Here is a 24221-nt window from a genome sequence, read left to right as displayed (position 1 = left end):
TGAAGTGATAATGGGGTTACATTAATCAAAGTTCAACCGTTTGTGGGTGTGTTTTAGCACCTCTTCCAATATGACCCTGTGAAAGGTGTTCTCTTGTTACCTGTCCCGCTGGGTGCGGCTTCTAATTGGAACGGGCAGGAAGTCCTGTGGGATTATTGTGTGTATGCATTCCATTAATATGATCCCACTACAGTCCGCGGTCATATCGCTTACGTCTTCTCGTCCCCCTTTTAGGACAATCGCGTGGAAATGCATCCGCAACCCAATAGCCTGACCTGTTCCAGGCGTTTCTTGTTGGAGGCCCAGTTTGGAACTGGCTTTACTTGAAGAAAAGAGAAGTCACGCTAACAGAATACAGTCAAAACACTTTCTCGGGTATAGTTAAAACTTCACGATCTTGCTTTATTGCTGATTTTTCTGTTCAACATATGATCTTGGGGGTGGTTGAATTCGGTGTACAATGTGTTTAAAAAAAAGTGTTTTTATAAGTTTAAATGTGTCTAAAGCACGTGGGAGGGGTATTTTAAGGCTAAGCAGGTACACAATGGCTTCTTTGCACTGTAATGAAACGCACATTAGCTTCAACTGTGTCTGCTGTTGCTCCAAGAGAACAACGAAAGCACTTTCACCGCTACAGTATCCACCAGAGTGCACCGCTTGTCTGTTTGTCTTTCAAATGCTACTGTGGCTCACGCCTGCCACAACTTTCCACTCAGGAATGTAGAGGTCATCAATAAAAACTTCCACCCTTCTGATCAAAGTCAGTAAAGACCGGAATAACAGATGCCGCTAAAAGATTATCGTGAATGATTATTCTGTCGTAAGAGGTGTCTTAAGAGTGATTCTTCCTCCCTGATTTGATCTGAAAACAGTTGGGTGACGACAACTGTTAAACAGGGTACACACATATCAAGAATTTGGAAAAATGTGAGCATTTTTCACCCCTTCCAATCAAAGTCAACAAGGGCCCGATTATCGGCGGTCTCGAAAAGAATATCCTGAGCAATCATCCTTTGGTGTGGGGTGTGTTAAGAGTATTTTTTTTCCTCCCAGATCTTGAGGACGCAACATACTATATGAGCTGTTTTTTACCTTTGTTTCTCCCTCCCATTTAAAAATCAATTCCAGCAGGATACACACATACTGACAATCGGGCCAAATTTGAGCATTTTCCATCCCTTCTCATTAAAGTCAGCAAAGGCCAGATGATGTTTTAATTGTACTAATTAATTATTGTTCTAATTATTGGATGTCTCTAAAAGATTATCCTGAGTGATTATCCTTGTGGTGTGGGGTGATTTAAGAGTAATCTTTCCTTCCAAATCTCGAGTACACCGTCCACTATGAGATGTTTTTTTTTTTTCTTGTATGGGGTCGCTCGCATTTTATAATCATTTATAGAGTGGTACACACACTGACAATCGGTGCAAATTTTGAGCATTTTCCATGGTTGGTCATTTTGAATATAATACACACAGGCACTAAGCACACATTTGAATTATCTTTTACACACTTCCTGACAATTAAGCCAAAGTTGAGCATTTTCCCACCTACCGATCAAAGTCCTGAAAGGCCCAATTACTGTAGGTCTTTAAAAGATTACCCTGTAGTGTAAAGTGTGCTGAGAGTATTTTTTATTTATTTTCAGAACTCGCACCATAAGATATTTTTTTAATTTTTTTCCTGTGTTGAGTATAACTCATTTTAAAAATAATTGCAGGTGTTAAAAATCAGCATGTGTGTAGAGTACCCTACTTAACGGCAACGACCAAACTGATCAGCCAACGGGAGGAGACGCTGCAGCACTTGCGGGCTCAAACAGGCCGCGGTGCAATGATTCACTTGGACGGCCGAGCCAAAGTGATTCCAAAGTGATTCCACCTGCCTGTCAGCACATTCTAGGCGTGTACACGTCGCGGCACGTGTTTGTTTTGGCTTGTTTCCGCTATTCCTGCAGCACAATCATTACCAGAACTCTGTGTAATTAGATCATCAACACACAGCTAAAATGAATTAGGTCAAAACACATGGGAAAGTGTGAAGAGTCTGTTCGCTTGACTTGAACACAGTACCGCCACTAAGCCACTAGTGGGGGCTAGTAAACAGATGACGCCACTCCCTCCCTTGCAGGCTTGGAATAAAAAATAAAAAATAAAAAAAGAGTTGTTTGCACAGTGCAAGGAACCAACAGTGATTTTTTTTTTTTTTTGAAAGGTTTGTTTAGGGACACAGGTTAAGACACCAAGACCCAGGTAGACAAACAAGCAATGAGGGGCTTGGTGTTAAGTTACACACATGTAGACTGAGATGATGAGTGGTCTGGAAACCTTTTTTTCACTATTATACGTACTGCTTTTTAAACTATAAATATGCTAGTAACATACAATTTTAATAAGACCTAAGGCTTATACAGGAAATAATAAGAACATGTTGTACCTAAGTAGTATTTATAAAGGGATTTTGAAACATTGGCATGTTTAAGATACTGTATATATATGTATATTTTTACATACAATTTTATGTACTTTTGTGTTGTGCTTTTCCACCTTGAGATACAACATGTGACTATCCAAAAGTAAATGGTAACTGTTTTTGTACATTGTACTTCTAAAATTAGAATATACTTATTCATTATTCATAAAAAGTATGTACTGTATACTGTAATCTTTGTGCACTGAAGAGCGTAATTATAGTTGAAACCAGAAGTTTACACACATTACATTATATAATACGTATATCTATGTATATATGTATATATAATATAGATACGTTTTTCCTCACTGTCTGACATGAAATCAGACTAAACCTTTCCTGTTTTAGGTCAATTAGGATTACCGAAATTATTTCTATTCGCTAAATGCCAGAATAATAAGAGAAGGATTTTTGGGGGGCAATTTCAATTACTTTTTTCAGAGTCAGAAGTTTACATACAGTAAGATTACTATGCCTTTAAACTGTGATGAGGATGATGTAATTTCTTTGGGAACTTCTAAAAGGTTTATTGACATTTGAGTTAATTAGAGACACACCTGTGGATGTATTTGAAGGCACACCTGAAACATACTGCTTCTTTGGGTAACATCATGAGAAATTCAAAAGAAATCAGCCAAAATATTAGAATATAATTGTGGACTTGCACAAGTGTGGTTCATCCTTGGGTGCAATTTCCAGATGCCTGAAGTTGCCCTGTTCATCTGGTCGAACAATTATATGCAAGTTTAAACACCATGGGAATGTCCAACCATCATACCACTCAGGAAAAATACAAACTCTGTGTCCAAGAGATGAACGTGCTTTGGTCCAAAATATGTCTATCAACCCAAGAACAAACACAATAGAGCTCGTGAAGAGGCCGGCCGAAGCTGATAAGAGTGTGTCATTATCTACAATGAAACGAGTATTGTACCGACATGGGCTGAAAAGCCCATTTGCCGGGAAGAAACCATTACTCCAAAAGAAAAATCCCAAACATAGATTACAGTTTGTTCAATAACACAGGGGAAATGACCTTAATTTTTGGTGACAGGTCCTGTGGTCCGACGAAACTAGAATTGAACTGTTTGGCCATAATGATCGTTACGTTTGGAAGAAAAACAGGGAACCTTGCAAGCCTGAGAACCAGGGGCGTCGAACAGGGGGAAAAGAGGGACAACAGTCCCAGGACACTGAGCATTTGGGGGCCCCCAGGCTGTCTGGCAGGCCCACCGTTGACAAAATCTTTTGGGAGGCGGTCCTCTATGAAGGTGCTGTATGGGTGCCCAGGATCGGGTGCTACGCCATCCACACCATCCCAACTTTGAAATACGGGTGTGGCAGCATCATGTTGTGGGGTTGTTTTGCTACAGGAGGGACTGGTGCACTTACACAATACAGTAGATGGCATCATGAGGAAAGAACATTATGTGGAAATATGGAAGCACCATCTTAAGACATCAGCATGGAGGTTAAAGTGTAAATAGTGTAAATAGGTCTTCCAAATGGACAATGTTCTGAAGCATCCTAACTCTTAAGTCAGGTCTGTACCTAATACTCGTGCTACACTTTCCAAAATAAAGACATTTCCAAGTGACCCCAAACTTTGAGTGGTAATGTATTTACTACTGTATATACTTTATATTTTTGTGACAATTTAGTTTAGTGGTGTGTTGTAGGATTTTTTGAATGTAAAATATGTGCCCTGATATGAAAAACAAACTTGAGAAACTGTGCTCGATTTATATCATGTCAAGGCTGACCTTTGTCATCTGTGAGTTTGACAGAGAACTTGGCAAGAACATCAGAACGTTACAGAGCACACAGTACTGTACTGTAGTTTTCCTGGTATGCCGCCTATCTACTACTTGATGCTCCACCAAGTATTTGCGCTGACAACAACACTGCAGTAAGCAGCCAGTTGCCAGGTGTGTCTCATGAGGAACTACAGGCAAAAAGTCATGCGTCAACAGTGAAAACGAAAGGTCCACCTCAGCCAATGTCAGCAGCACCATGGATTTCACACGCATTACTGGCAGGCAAAATAAGCAACGTAGTTTACAGTTGAGAGGCAGTCTTTTGTTTTCGGTAGAATATGTCCGACATCCAACCATCTAAGAGTGGTTGCCAGTAAACTAAGTAAACTAACCCCAATAAAGCAGTAGTATTTCCACTTTGGACGGACACTGAGAGCAAATTAGAGCGTGACAATCAGAGGCTAATGTTAGCTGCCTGATCATCGTCAAGCCCCCGCCTCCCTTCCCCAATCCCCATCACCGAATTTTCTTAAAACTTGGGAGGTATGATTAAAACCATGGCATTTCATCAGTTATATTGTGCTTTGACATTTGTACTGAAATAACCTTTTAAAAAAAGAAATTTCCAATCTTTCCCAAACCTGTCTCTCCTGGGAGCAATGTGTACATCACAGGTGTCAAACTCAAGGCCTGGGTGCCAGATCTTCCCTGCCACATCATTTTAAAACACATCAATCAAAACTTTACAGTAACATGACCAATAGCTGAACAAACTATTATCCTTGACTTCTGATTTCAAAACTTATTATCCATCAATTTGTTGTGTATATGAAATAATATGACGAGGCGATGAAACATTTCTATGGTTTCCCCGTCATAACGGCCCTCTGAGGGAAAGTGTAGCATCAGTGTGGCCCGTGACAAAAATAAGTTTGATGCCCCTGTACGTAGTCAGTCCATAGCTACGAATAAATCGGGTGGAACAAAACATTTAGCATTTTTGCAAGGTGGCTTATTCTCAGACAGTATTTATTTAATTAAAGCAACCTTATTAATGAACTTGCACAGTGAAATGTCTTTTATTCTAGATATTTATGATGTCGTTTTTTATAACTGACATGGAAATAAAAGAAAAGCTATTTAAAACTTTACAAAAGCCCCCTTGGGCTTGGGGCCTTGATACACAATTCCAAATTCGATGCCCTCGGGTAGACGTGCACAATCTAATGAGTTCTATGTCAATCACTGCCTTACATTCACCGAGATCAACCTCACTTTTGATTGACACTGTCAGAGAGGAATCACTCAATGTCACAGCGTGCCTATTATTGTGGTTTTTAATAATGATCAAGATTAGACTGTCTATAAATAGTGAGGATTTGTTTCTTTTTCACAGCAGTTGTGTGCACGTCACACACGGCACTGTGTTCGCAGTCCACTACCTAGAGGTGTTGCTGTCTTTCTGGGTGACAGTAACAGCACTTTAAGCCTGGAAATCTTCCCCCTAACCATCTTCCTCTCCTCTAATTCCTCATTATCTCACGGCAGGTCGTCTCATGAGACATTTCCAGGGCCTGCGGGGCTATTTGGGAGGATGAGTGCGAGGCCTGGCTGTGCATGGCGGCCGAGGACTGCGCTAGGTGACTCCAGGCAAGCGCAGCCAGCTAACATCATCATCGTTATATGTTTGCGTGCTGTTTTTATAGAACAAAGTATCGTGGTACCCCGACTTACGAAATACAAACAGTTGTCCGGACGATTTTTTTTTACTTTGACTTGCGTGCAGAAATTTGAGATGCGAGCGCTGCATGGTAGCAGTGAACTCAACTCACAACAAGCAGCAGTTTGGCAGATCGTGAACATCCATAACATCCATCCATTTTCTGAGCCGCTCCTCCTCACTAGGGTCGCGGGCGTGTTGGAGCCTATCCCAGCTATCATTGGGCAGGAGGCGGGGTACACCCTGAACTGGTTGCCAGCCAATCGCAGGGCACATACAAACAAACAACCATTCGCACATTCACATGAACATGCAAACTCCACACAGGCGGGGCCGGGGATTGAACCCCGGTCCTCAGAACTGTGAGGCAGACGCTCTAACCCGTCGTCCACCGTGCCGCACAGCTAGTGAACAATTCCACTCCCAGTTGAAGTTTACTGCACTGTCAAAATAAGCATAAGACAAAGAGAATTACACGTTATGTATTGAAAACAACCACATAGCTTTGTTTTAGAAAATTCTGTTTAGCTTAATGCTAACAAACGAGGATCTTTTTTTTTTTTACTATTTTTGCGTGTCTGGAACGGATTAATTTGGATTTGCATTATTTATCATGGAAATATTGCTTTGGTTTTTGTATTATTATATATTATTATTATTATTATTATTATTATATATTATATATATGTATATATATATATATATATATATATATATATATATATATATATATATATGGATATATATGTGTGGAGTTTGCATGTTCTCCACGTGCCTGCATGGGTTTTCTCCGGGCACTCCGGTTTCCTCCCACATCCCAAAAACATGCATTAATTGGAGACTTTAAATTATATATATATATATATATATATATATATATATATATATATATATATATATATATATATATATATATATATATATATATTAATATATATATATAATAATAATATATATATATATATATATATATATATATATATATATATATATACCACTGTGGGCGCGATGGAGGCGTGGAAGTCGGAGTTGTTGTCGGCAGCCAGAGCAGACTGCACTTCCGTAGCTCCTCAATGAGAGTCGACTTTTAACTCCGTAAAAGTAGTTGTGCCTGTGTCAAGCAGCAACCTACGACTGTATCTGTATCAGATTGGTCCGTGAGCGTTAACTGTTCCGATATATAAGTTGGACTCCTGATATAGTGTTGTTTCGATCAAAAGAACAAATCTTTTCAGTAAACGTAACGAACTGAATTAGTTTATGAAATGATTTTGTTCTTTGAGCTCTGCCGCCGTTAGGCAGCCCGCTCGGACCGGAAACCGAATTGTTTGCGCCGGCTGGGCCCGAAAACGGAAACGTTCTGTGCAGTCTCGACGTGTCAATTGAGACGCGCAGCTGTTGCGGAGGAGACGATCCGGTCAATTTTCAAAATAAAACACATTGGCACGCGAATTGCAAAAAAAATCACACAAGGTGGTTTTGTGGCTAGCTCAAATGGATGAAGAGGATGAAAAACTTAAGAAGGTGCAGATACGATCAGGTGTGACATATCTCTGATGAGGGACGGTGATACATTATAAAACCTTCAAACGACCGAGGAGTGATCTGTGTTGTGAATTCCTGGTGAGAAACACACTGCACACGCTCAGGTGTGACTCACATGAAAACAAGCGCAGCCTCAAGGGCAGCCCAGTCACGCACATTTAACAAACCTTTTTGATTACCAACCTCCCTGACGTTGACAGGCGCCTAGTGACAGTTGGGATTTAAAAATATAACCAAGCAACGAACTGACAAGGGAGGCCCCACATGTTGGTTTACACACTGGACAAGTATGTACCGTGCAATCACCAAACATGCTGGAAGCTTGCAATAATTATTCGGCGCCGTACCTTCGAGTACATAGGCGGTTACGCCTTTAAAGGAGATTTAGTGCTGTGATTCCCAACCACTGATGTCTTGATTCTAGTATCGGCTCCAACTAATATATCATTGTTCCTCTATCTATGCCAGCGACATACAGCGACAGGCAGAAGAATGAAATACTCTTCCACTAGATGGCACAAGTTCCAATGAACTTGTGCATTCACTTGTTGCTATTCGTACAACAGAATAATAGCTTTGTGTTCAACTGAGCAACTACATTTGTGAGTAAATTGCATTGAGATCATCATTATTTCAGTGTATATTGTGTTTACATTACTTCATTTTACTGCTCCATATTTCCTCTTCCTTAGCTGAGCTGTTGTAGCAGGCCGCCAACTCACGGGTGCCTCTCCTATATCCCCAAGAGCTTCCCAAACACTGTGCCAGTGGAAATTATCCAATTTTAATTAAATGGTCGTCCAAATTATTACTTCTACAAATAATGCATCCATCTATGCTGGTGATGTACAGTGACAGGCAGAACATTTAAATAGTCTTCAAATAGAAAGTGAAATGAAATAATAATATTGCTTTGGTGTTGAGTGCTTATCAAATGTTCCACATTTCCTGTTTTAAGCCACGTCTTTACACCATATCACGAGAAGACAGATGTGTAGGTAGAACACTCAAGAGTCCAGTTGGGGAGAAGTGGGAAGGGTTGGGTGCAGCAAACCCTTTTTGACGCAATGAGGAGGCTGGTTGCTGTATTTGTCTTGTTATAATATTACCTTATGACCAAGTACTGTGGTTTTAAAGTATTCTTGGTTGTTGAAAAACAACATTCAGTAGAAAAATCTCTTAGATTTTAGGGGTGATGGGATTCATTACGCCCCCCCACCCCCTCTCCAAAAAAAGGCCTATGGGAATCACTGTACACTAGTCCTGAGATTTCCTTCACCTGACTTCATTTTCCATCCCAGGTGCACGGGCGACGGTGGGTGTGGCCGGGCCTTTGAGAATCCATGCACAGTAGGTGTGCTCCCCAGTCTTTAAAAATAGCACAGGGGGACTTGCATGTCACCGGCAGATAAGTGACAAGTCGTCCGCGTGCGTGCCTGTTTGTTTACAATGTGTTTATGTCAGGGAGGACCGTGTGAACGTCGCCTGATTGTGTCAAACGCTGACGCATGGCAGGAGTGTGTGACAGCTCCGTGATCCGAGACGGAGACACACACAGTCGAGCCATGACAAGAATGTGCGCCGTCGTGGGAGTCGAAAAGCTGCATGCAGGCTCGTACTCTGCATGGAAATAGCCTGATGTTTTTTTTTTAAATTTATTTATAGAAATGTACAGTACAGAATTGCACACCTTCATACCAACCACCTGCATAATGCAGATGTTTATCATCAAATGTTGCAACAATGCTACAGTAACGTCTCTCTGACTCAACTGACTTTGATTTAGAAGATTTCGAAGGCAGGCTTAGTTATGGCCGCGCTTATTGTTTTCCATTTACTATGTAGTAGTAGAGGTATTTTTTTACCCCTCCCACACGCTTTAAACACATTCAAATTTGTTTTTTTGTTTGTTTGTTTTTTTTCAGTTCTGGTTCTCACTGTCAATGAATGGGGCGCAATCATATAATATCACTTTGAGGAAAGGCAAAACAAGCGTTCTTTGTTTTTCAAAATGTTTATTAGTCACTACCAGTTTAAGTTTACTGTAAAATTGACACATAAATCAAGAGAATAAAACGTTGTCTATTTAAACAACAAAATGCTCAACCAAATGATAAAAAAAATGTCCATACATTTTTTAACCTTTCTTTTTTATTGAAACAAAAATCAAATACGTGAATAATGGGGATTAAAATAGATACTTTTCCAGTTAGGATTTCTTTCTAAATTTAGATTTGAAAAGTGGGTATAATTTAACATTCTTAAATTCCGGTGTTAGTTCATTCCATAATTGAGATCCGTTTATTAAAATGCTGTGCAGTTGCTCTGACGTGTTTGTTTTGGTATTGGTTGAGTTGACTGGTAGAATAATTGAAATTTTTATCTGAAAGTGTTGAATATTCAATATTCTCGGGTATTTCATGATATCAGTTGGCAACAAATGAAATGGTTTATTTTTTTGTAGGGCAGGGCTTAATTTCCTAAACTGTGCTTCTGTCCTTTCAGTTTAACGTGTAAATATATATTTAGAAATCTCCCTTCGTTACTTGGTTGAAATAAATATTATTACTTACTTGCTTACAATAAATAATACGGAACGCCATAGACGGGCTAACAGAGATGAGCAGAGGTGTTATTATAAAACTTCAAACAACTGTTACTATTAACACACATTCAAACAGGGCATACAACCTTATTCACACTCACAGACCTCCGCCAAGGCCATCCATCCATCCATCCATCCATTTTCTTTAGCACTTGTCCTTATTGGGGTCCCAGGGGAGCTGGGGCTGAATTTGGGCGTGAGACAGGCTACACCCTGGATTTGGTCACCACTCAGATTCCATTTTTGTTTCATCAAATCCCTCAATTTGCAAGTTTATGATTTAATGGCTTCTTCCATGCCCCTTGTGTCACTTGCCTGTTTGGCAATTGCCTGCCTTCATAGACAAAACGCAATGCAATGTTCAAAACAGTCATCATTCAAATCAATCATCAAACCTCAAGAAGAATTCCCATCCAAAATTGATTAGGTGCTTATTTCTTGATGACAAACAAACATAATTTTTTTTTTTACAGTAGTACCTAACTAGTAACCACAACTGCTGTGGTTTGTGCCTTAACATTTTTACAACAATGTAGGGCTTAGAATGAGCAACTATTTCCTTGTGCTCTAAAATAATAATAAAAAGTGACAAAACTAATAGCGGGTCAAAGAACAAGACTAGCGTTTCAAGAGGTTTGCATAGTTCACGCTCGACAGTGCAGAACATTAAGAAATATATCAAGCAATACGAGGTGTTGCACGGAAAGGCAAGGAAGGTTCTAGAGGTAGAACACAAGTGATCAATACTGACTTATAAATACGCAAACGCATTAGAAATAGAGTATGCTGCATTTATATTGTCTTTAAAGAAAGGCAGGTCATTTTCTTCACTTGGCTGTATATGCTTGCAAATAAAATAGAAAGAAACTCGTGTGTGTGTGTGTGTGCGCGCGCGCACGCGTGTGCTTGCGTGCGTGCGTGTGTGTGTGTCAGCCATGTCTGCAGGGTGAGGTGGCGGCCAATGATTTGGCAGCAGGTCTGGCACGTCTTTCAGGCCCAAACCTGCAGAGAGGGAAAGAAAGGAGGAACAGAGTCATCATATAGTAGGCCTGAGTCTGGCTGCACTCGTGCCATACGTTTCACTTTATTTCACCTCGCCATCCCATAAATACCCCTCAAAAAAAACAAAAAATGAGCAGCAACATCAGTTATTTGTATTTATGTCACAAGACAAACATTCATAGCAGCTGCATTTCACAACAAATTCAAACGCTATCAGAGAACAGAATGTGCAACTTGTTCAGGAAAGGTCAGTTAATATGTTATACTCTAAATTTAGGTGATTAAAATGTATTTTTTTTTTTTTTCTATTTGAAATAATAAAAAAAACATATGCGTTTAAAAAAAACTATAATTTTGAGTGCGGCAACTTACGAGCTTTTATTTTGCCTTGTGTCGTGAGCTAAAGTTTTAAGTGATGTTAAAAAATTTTTTTAAAAAGTGCACGCATCAGTTGCCGATTCGCTTTCAAATGTTTATTGGATAAAAGTTTAAAAGTTTTGTAAAACAAAAGTTATGTAAGGTATTACTGTACATTTCAATATGAAGGAGTGTAGTAAAATAAGCCATAAAAAGCCAATCCGTGTATATACTGAAATAATGATGATCTTAAATATTCTTCCAGTAGATGACAGAAGGTACAAGTATCCGGTGTATACAGAACGGAACAGCTTTGTGTTCAACTAAACAGACCAAGATTTCGCACTAAATAAGTACATTCAAAAGAGATCATCCTTATTTCAGTGTAAGGAATGTTCCAAATTTTGTTGTTGTAACTCAGTCAGACTAGTTTTAAATTTCTTTTTCCAACTTTAAATCCGATAATTCACAAATCAAACTACTCCAAATATGTATGTGTATGTAAAAAAATATACAATTTCTGAAGGATTTAAATGGTAAAATCCAATTTTAGAAAGCAGGGACAGGCAACAAATGCTATTTTCCCAGTGTTCAAGGTAGTTTAAATGAATCTTAAATTGTATTTATTAAATATACTGTACAAGCAGATCAATGTACTGATTTTAGTGCAATACACAGGACTTTGCCTAGTTGCACAAAGTATTTTACAGTTTATTTTATCATGCCTGGGGATGCAAATTGCACCAATTTATCTGAATAGCACGTGTATACTTTTTGTCGCATTCCTTTTTGGGGTTTGTGATGTGAGATTTTTCTCAGCTAAAATATGTGCCTTGTCTCAGTTAAGGTTGGGAAACAGTGTACTTGTACACTGTGCCGCCTGTTAGCAGTAGTTAATAATATTAATAATACTAATCATAATAATAGTTTGTCTTAGATCATCGCAATTGCGTCACTCTCCTCAAGAATGTGTGGGAAGTGTCGCGGTAAACAGTTTTCCCATCACAATTTTCAAGTTGATTAAAAGCTCTTGCCCAGGACAAGTGGTCCACGTCAGCACGGGAACTCCTCATTCATCGAGACGCTTTACTCGTCTCCGTTGCACGCTACATTTTCCAAATTAGCTCAAATCTCAGCCTGCAGATGAAAGGATTTCCTGTATTGCATCCATATATGCCAATAGTATAATACCTCCCACTGATGTTGGTGCACTTTTAAAGGGCGTATGCGTCTCCCCAGGCGTGCAATCACTTCAACTACTGTAACTACGGCACAATGGTGACATTAAGGAGTGTATCAACTGCGTAACCTCAAAGGAAATCTCCATTCAGGCGGCCATAATAGAACGTCTCATGCGGGCCGTGTTGCGCCGATAGAAAGGACGGATTAGCGAGGAGGAACAGGTGAAGTCCTATGGATACGTGCGTTTGCTCAGCTGTGCATTATTCTGTACGCCGCCGCACCCAAGTAACCAAGGCCGGGAGTATATCGCTCCATTCGGCTGTTTGCGCAGGTGAGAGGACCACAGTCCAATAGGTGTGGGACTTGAAAGTCCGGTTTGCCTGGCTGGTGGAAGCTGATCACCTGAGCACTGTAGATGGATGGATGGATGGAGGATTGGGTGGGTGGATGGGGGCCTAAGAGCAGCGGTGGGTGGGTGCATGTTGAGGGGTGGGAGGATTTTTCCAGCCGTCCCTTTTGTCTGGAGAGACAGACAGCAAACACGCTAACATACAGAAACTGAGGCGTCCTGTCAGTGAGCGATGCACTCAAAAGATCATTCATCATAATAGCCTGTTAGCTAAGTGAAAGGGGGGCAGAGTTGTGAGACAACTCTGGATGTAAAGTATCCGCTATGTGCAAGCTTGTGGATAGTATGAATAAGTATATTTACTTATTTCGTCATTAAAATAGAATGACACTCGTTAGAAATCCTATTTTGAACTAGCACGAAATCTGTAGGCCCTGGAAAGTGAATTCAGAGATGTATTTCTAAATACATTATACACGTTTGAAGATAATTGCTGTAAACACGCAAAGACTGAGGACTACCTAACTCACGAACAATCAAAGCGGCTCCTCTCATTCCCTTTAAATGTGGCGCAATGACAGTCTTTATGGAGACATCTCTTTGTAGACGAGGACAATGTGTAATCGCAGCGATCCATGTGTGAATGGAGTATTGTCACTGCTCTTGGCACGGTGTCTTTTAGTACATGGAAGAAAGTGGTGAGTCAGAAAGTCCACATATATTTCAGAGATCATTTTCACACTTTCAGGGACTCCAAAGCTCTCTCCCTGACATGTAATTGATGCCCCCTCACCCCACATAACTTGCTTTTATTCCGGAAGAGTGAGGAGGGCGGAACAGCCAGCGTGTGGACCGGGGCTTGGCACTGGCATGGACGCTTTAGAGTGCCTCGTTGTCAAAGTGGAGACAAGACCCGGTGTGCTATAAGCAGATATATGTTCGCTGGTCAAACATTTGTTATGTGTAGGCATAAGAAAGATGCTAGATGACGTAGCTGTGGTCTCTGTAGTCTCTCTGACGTAGCTGTGGTCTCTCGCATTCAGTGGGCACGCCCACTGCATTTGAGAGCAGAGACGAGGGCTTCATTTTTCACAATTTTGAAGCCTCATTTTACATTTGGCAGGGTTGTTACCAACACTCTTCTCAGTGATGTGTCACATTTATAAGACAGATTTATTTTCACTTTATCAGAATTTTAAATATGCGACAGAGCACTAAAACTAGAACATACGTTTAGGTACTTTAGGTGTGAGGGGGCTTAAGCACGCCACGGATCGCTGAGTGTGAGTAAATGAATTCATAAATTACGAAAATGAGGGGAAAAAGGGAGGACGAAGAAGTATGGTTAAAAAAAAGAAGATTTGTACCTTGATCAGTAATCCAATCAAAACTCAGCGTGTTCTCTTTCGACCTACAAAGTGTCCTGTGGGGAAAGTAGTTTTTGCGTAATCTTATTCATGTACGAGACAACAAACGTCAGATACACAAAGATTTGCTGGGGCAAGACACAAAGCCATCCCATAGAACCCATGGCCAGGTGCGACATAACAGGAAAGTGTCGGGTAATTGTAGGGAGGAAGGTGGAGAAGCACGGGAGTGGTAAAAGTGAGATGAGCTGCGGTTTTCTCCTATCGGGCCAAAAGTTCAAAGTGAGGCATGACAAACAGGTAACCTTAGACGCCATGTGCAACTCCTCTCACGTGTTACGGTCATTGTCTTCAGCTGGGCCGAAGCTCGTATTTCTGGAGCGCGCCGTGCTTCCTGGGATAACCACCCACCCCCGCCCCTTCTTCACCTTGGACCCTCAACCCCTCCCCTGCTTAAAGTAAACACGGCAATACAATAGGTGCGAGCGCACAGACATAAAATGTCAATATGTGAGCATTAGATAAACAACTCAAGCACAAGCCGACCTGAAATCACATGCACGTCTAGTGATTACTGACCTAAAGAATGGACATAAAGCAGTTAAAAACACATTTGTTTATATATATATATATATATATATATATATATATATATATATATATACAGGGTGATTGAAAAGTAACTCCCTATTTTAAAATACTTATAATTTATTCATATGTTCTAATATTTTTCTCAATTTATTTTGTGTATGAGTGGCCAGCCAGACGTCCTGACTTAATTAACACCCTGCAATTTTTTTTCTGTGGGGTTGGTTAAAGGAGGAAGTCTATTCTACCAAACCAACGACTTTGGAAGAACTTGAAGGGCGAATACGAGAAGTTATGTCTTCCATCCCACAAGAGTTCCTTGTGAAATCAATTAATGCGGTTCTCAGGCGGCTTGAGAAACTGTTGGCTAATGCTGGCACCCATATCGAATTTTCAATAAAACTCCATGCAATACACTTTCTTCTCATTTTCATTTCTTGTAAGAATTATAGTTCAGAAATAAATTATTTAAGTATTTAAAAATCGGGAGTTACTTTTCAATCACATATATATATATATATATATATATATATATAGCCGGCGAGGTGGCCGACTGGTTAGAGCGTCAGCTTCACAGTTCTGAGGACCGAACTGTGCCCCGCCTGTGTGGAGTTTGCATGAATTGGAGATTCTAAATTGCCCGTAAGTGCGAATGGTTGTTTGATTGTATGTGCCCTGCGATTGGCTGGCAACCAGTTCAGGGTGTACCCCGCCTCCTGCCCGATGATCGCTGGGATAGGCTCAGCCCGCCCGCGACCCTAGTGAGGAGAAGCGGTTCAGAAAATGGATGGATATATATATATATATATATATATATATATATATATAGATAGATAGATATATAGATAGATATTTTATTTTATTTTATTATTTTTTTACACAACACCCACACTTTTCCAGCTTTTTAAAAATTGAAATCTATGCAGTTCAATTTCTCATTATAGCCTGAAATGAAAGCACAGACGGAATATACTACTCAAGGTAAATAAATAAATAAAAATAAAATTAAAATAAAAAACTGCCACATTGGGCAAATAGAACAGCTGACCACACTTGTGTCATTATCTCTAAAATGGAAATCTCATATTCGTCTGAAAGTTATTCCCAACTCTGTTGTGGACAGTCCCATAACTGTAGCTATTAATTGGACTTGAAGTACTTGACTTTCAATTTAAAGAAAAGAAAGTGAAAAAATTGGCATGTTCTACAACCTTTGACCAGTAACACTACCGGTCAAAAGTTTTAGAATGCGCCAATTTTTTTTTTTTTTTCATTTAGTTTAAGTTTTTTTATTATTAATATAATATGTAGGATTTCAAGCTATTCATGAGACTTGAACTACTTGACTTTCAATTTTAAAAAGAAACACTGGGAAAAAAAACACCTATCCATTGAAAAACCTCCTTGACGAACATATACGGCAGTGGCAGTAAATGGTTGGATTCCAGTTGACGAATATAAACGGCAATGACAGTGAATGAGATAAGAACTAGAATGACAATAAGGAGAATGCAGACCTCCACCAAAGTCGAAAAATGCCTCGTAAAGTTGAGATTTTAGGTCACTGCGTCACCCTTTCCACAAAGTTTCGTAGAAAATGGTTACATAGCTTTAGCGTAATCCTTCAACTGAAGAAGAGACAAGAACGATGAGTGATTGGTGGGTGGTGAGAAAGCATGCATTTGTGAATAAGTCCAATCCCACTAGTGGTAGGTGGCATGGTACTGTATGTAGACTACTCAACGCTTGTCCTGAAATGTGACATAATGCTATAAAACTGGACAGACGAGTTGTCAGCATGATTGTCTCATTACACTCATGTCAAGAGTTACTCAGTCAAGCAAGGACACAAGATTTGACAGATGACATGTACACCGGAGGCAATATACTGCACCTCCCTCTCTACCTGTACATGCCTCGCTCTACATCTCTATCTCTCTAGCACTCTGTTAGCATCACTGTTTGTTTGTATACCTCTTTCAACACGTGTTACTTGTCCCATTACCGCACATCCATCCTTACATTCATTTTCTAGCCCTGGGCCTCATTAGGGTTGCCAGTGAGCTGGAGCCTATCAGGGAACACCCTGAACTGGACGCCAGCCAATTGCAGGTCACATATGGACGAAAGCCATGCAGCCTAGTGCACTGTAATGAAACTAAAAATTGTTCTCAAACTAAACCGGGGAAGCTTTCTTTAATATATATATATATATATATATATATATATATATATATATATATATATATATATATATATATATATATATATATTTATATTTATATAAGCTTTATATATATATAGGCGGCACGGTGGACGACTGGTTAGAGCGTCAGCCTCACAGTTCTGAGGACCGGGTTCAATCCCCAGCCCCGCCTGTGTGGAGTTTGCATGTTCTCCGCGTGCCTGCTTGGGTTTTCTCCGGGCACTCCGGTTTCCTCCCATATCCCAAAAACATGCAGGGTAGGTTAATTGACAACTCTAAATTGCCCGTAGGTGTGAATGTAAGTGCGAATGGTTGTTTGTTTTGTATGTGCCCTGCGATTGCCTGGGAACCAGTTCAGGGTTTACCCCGCCTCTTGCCCGATGATAGCTGGGATAGGCTCCAGTGCGACCGTAGTGTCTCAAATTTACGTGGTTGTTTTAAATACACAATGTGTAATTCTCTGTTTTAGATTTACTTTGATCTTGAACTTCAACTGAGAGTTGGCAATAAACAACCGGAAGCTTCTTTTTTTAAATAATTGCTCACTATCGATACCTTGACCTACGAGTGCCCAAACTTAAGTGTTTTAGTTCCAAGCTGTCAGTTGCTCGATTTTTTTCCTTTGTGTTGCAAGCCAAAATTGCATCTATGAGCAAGCTTCAGATACACCAACACTGAAGTAAAGTGAAAAAAAAGTAGAGCAACAGTCATCGGTGTACTTTTAGCCATTTATGGAACTAGACAAACAGTTAAACACACAAATACAAAGTGAAAACACTCGCAAGGAGCATGGAGTATATGCTAACACTGAACTAACAACTTACAATAAAGTGCTATTTCCCTTTATTAAAATAATTGTAACAAACAAAAAAATGGGGAAAATTGATTTTATATATGAATCAATACAATTAGAAGCTTGGTCACGGAATGAATTAAACTCAAATAACAGATGTAACTTTTCCATAAATGTTCAGCCACTATTTCTTGTCTTTTTTTTTATTATTATTTTGTTTTTTGTTTTTTTTTGTTACTAACACCGCTGCATTACTTTTCCGGTGAAATCCAAAAGAATCCATGATTACTTATTACTCATCATATCAAAGTTCACTTTTGGATCAAGTCAAGTTCTGCTTTGCATCTGTGAGCCCCTCCAGAGCCCCCGGGGTGCCACGCAGATGTGTGAATGCTAACACGGCCCAATCCGTATGCCACAGAGAAAAAACAATCCATGCTAATCTGCAGCCACAGACAGGAGTCCAGTTAGGCCAATCAGCGGAGGAATCATCAGGAACGGCGGGGGCTCACGGAAGCCCAGATCGGGGCGCCTGATTGCAGCATGGGTGATTTGCAGCTACAGAACAATGATGGCTGCCCAGCTTAACGCTGAAGGAGGCTGGACCACAAACTCACCTGGCCTCTTGTGTAAAGTCAATGAAAGTGATACAAGTGTACAAGTAGACTACCAGAAAATAACTTTGATAGAAGTAAAAGTCAGCTTGAGTAAATGTCTTAAAGTATCTGCCAGTTGCTGTACCTACACATAACTACATGTTTGAGCCGTGAAAATATATCCGATTAAAGCCTCTGGCGGGCACGCCCCGCTGCAACATATGTATGACGTTTGTACAAGGAAGTTTGCTATGGTTAGGTTTAGGGTTAGGGGGATTCATATTAACGCTGCCACACTTAAGTCGCATACTTCTTTTCCTGTCTGGAAGCAGTAGGACGCTTTCTACTGGGATACAGCAGTCAGTAATATTGGAGCAGCCTGCCTAGAACACAAATGGGATTCCTAATCACGCATCTTTTCCATGCCGTAACAACAAGGCGGTTATAAGCGGTTACGGCAGCCCGAGGCCTCTGTCCACACACTAGCTAGTAAATCTGACTTTTTTTCCCCTCTCGCTCTTACACCTTCTCTCCATGACGTAATCGTTCTCATGGCCGACAACGAAGCGCTCTAAATCAGTCACGCCAGCGTACTATCAGAAGGGAGGTTTAGGCGTGTAGGCATAGCTAGCGAGCTTACTGCATGTCACAATTGGGCTGGATAACCACTGATGCGAAAAAGGCGCTCAAGTTCTTGTATAGTGGGGGACGGACGACTCATGCCGGACACTCACGTGCGTCGCTAGGCACCGTTTTAGCTATGCCCGAATCTTTTGGCCCGTAAGAGGTCGCCACACCATGTCAATCTTTTCCATGGAAGCCTATCTTCTGCATCCTCCTTTCTAACACCAACTGCCCTCGTGTCTTCCCTCACTACATCATCCTTATACCAATGTACTCTCGCTCTTTCCTCTGGACGTGTCCAAAACGTCGACGTCTGCTCTCTCTAACTTTGTCACCAAAACCATCGGAGCATCTGATGAGCTCATTTCTAATCCTATCCATCCTGCTCACTCCTAGACAGAACTTCGTCTTCATTTCCGCCACCTCCAGCTCTGCTTCCTGTTGTCTCTTCAGTGCCGCTGTCTCAAATCTGTACATCATGGCTGACATCACCACTGTCTTATAAACTTTGTCCTTCATTCTAGCAGACTTTTCTCCCACATAACACGTGATACTTTGCAAGACTGCAGACCAAACGTGCCTAAAAAATTTTGACTTTGTTTCATTCTAAAGGTAACGGGTCTCATTCTCAAAGGTAAGAGGGAAGTGAAGGGGTGTTGGGTCTGAGCCTGCCAGGTTTTCACCTAAACATGCCCTCAAGGCTTGCATTTGACCCTCCGCATCTCAACCAAAACAACACAGCAAGCCACTTCCTATGAACTGGGCCCTAGATAAAACGGGAAGCTACCTTGCGCCCCGCAGCAGGATATGTTAATTCCATGGGAAAGCCTGAGGTTTGCATGCATGGAAGGGGTAGAGGGGGGAAGTTCAGATGTTAAGTGTGCATAGGAGGGGCGAGTGGGAGGGAAGAAGTGGGGTCCACCGTCAGGAGTTTTCTTTAAAGCGTCTCACCTTTGATCTGCAGAGTCATCGTTTGACCAAAGAGATGGAAGCCCAAAGATTGAAAAAGTTCACTTCAAAGTGACCTTCAAAGGTTTCGGAGGAAGTGAGCAAAAGTTGACAAGCACCTGAATCTAAGGCTGGATTTACATTGCAGGTCCAAGTGCTCAATTCCCATTTAAGGCATACAGTATATCAGATATTTTTTTTACTGTCTGTTTGTTATAGTCTGTTTTTTTTTTTTGTACTCTACTCGATGTGGATACAGCGTAATTAAGACGAGAGAAGAAGCAGATAAGGTCCCCTACTAGGCATATACAGTATACATCGGAGTAATTTGGGTGTTTCAATATACAATGTTTAATTATCTTTTATTGTATGTGATGCTGCTCCATAGGCGTTAAAGTAGAAGTTAGTTCTTTAAACATTTATCATTACTGTAATGATGATCCTAATTCCCATTAGCCCATCTATGGCATTTTAAATGATATGTTAGCATTAAACTAGCTTTTGACTTTAGCGTTCCAGACTTTTGCGGTTTGATTGAACGTTTTGTTGTTCAAACATACAATTCTCGTTTTTAATGTGTCAGATTTCAGGTAAACTTCAACTGAGAGTGACAAATAAACAGCTTATTTGGAGAACTGCAAGCCAGAGAGTGAGATCAAAGGAATACAATACATACAGCGCTTTTATCGCAACAACAAAATAACAATGGTGGACCATATTGTTTGAGTGTTTGTGCTTGCAAAGTGTACATTAACATTTAGGAGTCCAGTGGAGCCACATTGTTTACATACATCACATTCCACTCAGGGTTTTAGATAAGATCCTTGAGGAAAAGCCGCTGTTGCACATGTGTGTGAATTTGCCAACTACCTCTGTGGCAAGCACCTTTCAGGATTTGTCATGGTTTCGGGAGGTCTAAGTGATCACGTGACTGTTCACGTGAAACTTTTGAAAATCCAAAGATACCTGTTGTTACAAGGTCAACATTGTCATGAAAATATAACTGTAAAAATAAAAACTGTGAAGTTCTGGATAAACAGCATCCGTTTTCAAAAGGCAGACTAAGTCACGCACTGGTCACCAGTGAATATAGCAAGGCAACTGGAACGAGCGCATCGAAGATTTTGAAAACCCTCCTTTTGATGATGGATGATGGATATTGATACATACTGTATATATAGAAATGGCTCATTGCCTCATCTTCTAAGCCCTATGATGTGCCGATATCATTTCATAAACTAATTACAATGGTTTGGCAAGTATTTTAAAGTGCCAGAGCCCTTCAACGGGAAGGTTGCTCATCCTGCATGCGTGTGGAAAAGTAACGCCATTGAGAAAGCGGGAATTCAGGTGGTGTGTGTGTGTGTGTGTGTTTTGTCAAGAGGCAGCGCCCTGGCCCTGGCTGTGTCTCTCTCGCCGCGGGTCGTGTGTGGGAGTGAAGCGGCGCGCTTTGACGTACGATCCTACATGCTCACAACATTGCTCTCAGCGTACACAACAGGCAGGTGTGTACATGCACATGTGCAACCCCCTCACCTCTACCACTACTTAACTTAGAAGATAGAAGCACCTTTTATTTTTATTTTTTTAACCCACCCAGTTTCATTGATTGTTCAGACAATTAATAATAACACGTTTTGTTTCAGATTTGGGTTTGGCATGTAAGGACTACATTTATACTAGTTGACAGAGTTGAGAGTCCAACATCTTCTTTTCTTTTTGAACTAATAGTTACCTTGTCATTTCATTGTGACATTGACATTTTGCACATATCTGTAGTCTCAATATTACTCTACAGTTAACCGCTGTTTATCGTGGGGAATAATTTCCAGATTCACCTGTGATAAATGAAAATATTTAAATATTTCAAGTATTTCTAAGTGCTTGATCTCAGTCTTTCGATTTCAAGAACTGGAAGACTATCATATAACATCACATTGAAGAAATGAAAAGAAGACTCTCGCGAGAGAGTTCTCCAAATAAGAATCAAAGTGTGCTAGCTTCAAGCTGTTTATTTGTCACTCCCAGTCGAAGTTGGAAAAATTCTGAGAAAAACTACATGCTTGAGTATTGCTGTATGCTCTTTTTGTAAGTGTTGCTGCTCCATGGGTGTTCTAAATAAAGTTGAGTCCAGGTGAGTAAAGTTGCAGTTGTTTGAAGGTTTGTACTTAACATCAATGCTAATTTCCATTAGCCGTCTATAGCACTTTGCGTTATATGTTAGCAATAAGCTAGCTGACTTTATTATTGTTATTACCTGGTTTGGTTTGGCGAGTGTGTATTGTTGTATGCTCTGTTCGTGTGTTTTAAAGTAGCAGCTGTTTGAAGGCTTACAATTACCATAACATCTATGCTAACTTGCTTTAGCCTGTCTATGGAGTTTCACAGTATATGTTAGCGCGTCTTCCTTTTGTTTTCTCAAAGTGATGTTATATTTCTTGACAGGGAAAGAGCGAAACCAGCAGGCACAAAGGAATACTAAAGAAAGTGATTTAAAAAGTTTAAGTGTGTTTTAATAACTCTAAATGTGTTTCAAGCATGTCGGAGGCGTCAAACTATTTTTTATTCATTTATATATTTATATGTGGTTGGGTCTTGAATGTATCCCCAACGATAAACGGGGATTCACTTTATAAACTAAATTTACTTACATATACTCACTATTTGTGTTCATATTAAAACACCACTGGGTTTGAATGTGTGAATGCATTTTGAATATTTTTGACTGAATAATTTTACCCCCAAAATATGAAGGAATTACACTTTGTTGTGTAAACAAGTGAACAAGCTTTGCCATCGGTGGCTACTGATGGGCTTCCTGTCAGACCCCAAGAGTGGAAACTCATAATAGAGAATCTTCATCCTCTTTTTTGGCACCGTCAGGCGAAACGACCTCCATCATCCGACGTACAGTACCCAGAAAGAGGCTGCGGGGGGAAGATGAGGACAAGAAGGCGGCGGGGGGGGATTGATGGAAGGGTTTTAGGGTGCCTCAAGTTTTTGGGGCTGAGTGCGTCTATTTAGCCCCCAGCAGATTGCCCATCTCTCCTTCCCCTTCCCCTCTGCCTACCACCCTTCTCCTCCCACTGGCTTTTGTGTGCCCTGAGTCCACTCCTCCCCCTTTTGTCACCCGGGCATTCCGCTTTGGTTAGCACGCACAATGGGCGCTCAGTGCTTGCTCTCCTGACACTGCATTCTGCATGTGCACCAGGGGAGTGGGCATGGGAGGGGGAGGGATATTGGAAAGAGGGGTGGGTGGCAGGGTGGGGGTGGGCGCCGGGGGGCGGGGGGGTTAAAGGATGACAGCAACTCACCCCATGTGACCAAAATGCCAACCATCAACTCCCGCCTTTGGTCTTTTTTTTTTTTTTTTTTTTTTCAAAGGAGTCGTAACTCGCACCGCAAGGCTCCAGATGGGCACTAAAAAGCAGTGCCCGCTTGGCACAGCTCAGTCCAAACAAGCAAACAGGTGTCTCTCACGCTTCCTTTGCCCAATTGGTGTGACGACGTGTGTGTGTGTGTGTGTGTGTGTGTGTGTGTGTGTGTGTGTGTGTATGTGCGCACGTGCGTGCGTGCGTGCGTGAGTGTGTGCGTGTTCCCTTCATCTCTGCTTGCCACACAGACAGAGCAGAATTTTAAGGCCTGGGCTTCAGAGATATATATATTTTTTTTGATTGGGTTCCCCCCACCCAACATAAAAAAAATTGTGGCAAGTCTTTGACATGTTCATTAAAATCTGGATGCCCTGTTGGCGATGTTATGATAGAGGTGTGACATGTCCAGGCTCATACAGATGATTCCGTTCTCTATGGATTGACACAACAAATACATGTTTTGTTATGTTAGTTATTGCGGTTAGAATTTGCAGTGGCGTAGAACTGCACCACATCAACCTAAATGGAGTGCAGTCCTAGTCCTAAGATTCTGGGTTCCAATCTTTTTTCTTCTTTCTTTTTTTTAAATATATATTTTAAAATATTTTGATATATATATATTTTATAAATGTCTTTTAAATTTGACACACCACAGAGAAGAGTGTTGCTGACAACCCTGCCAAATTTGAATGATTAAAAAAAATCGCCAAGAATATAAAATGAGGCTTAAAAATCA

General features: G+C 40.6%; 1 long non-coding RNA gene across 1 annotated transcript in view; it reads right to left on the bottom strand.

Moving 5' to 3' along the window:
• Positions 1-9521: 9521 nt before the first annotated feature.
• The window catches only part of LOC133407840 (uncharacterized), a 57090-nt gene continuing 42390 nt past the window's right edge, over positions 9522-24221 (bottom strand). Inside the window, exon 3 of the long non-coding RNA XR_009769219.1 lies at positions 9522-11101. This is a non-coding gene — a long non-coding RNA (uncharacterized LOC133407840). The remainder of the gene's footprint in view (positions 11102-24221) is intronic.

The sequence above is a fragment of the Phycodurus eques genome, chromosome 9 (genome assembly GCF_024500275.1).
Source record: "Phycodurus eques isolate BA_2022a chromosome 9, UOR_Pequ_1.1, whole genome shotgun sequence".
NCBI classification, from domain to species: domain Eukaryota; kingdom Metazoa; phylum Chordata; class Actinopteri; order Syngnathiformes; family Syngnathidae; genus Phycodurus; species Phycodurus eques.
Note: the sequence above shows the minus strand (reverse complement) of the source record. Positions and strands in the feature narration are given on the sequence as shown.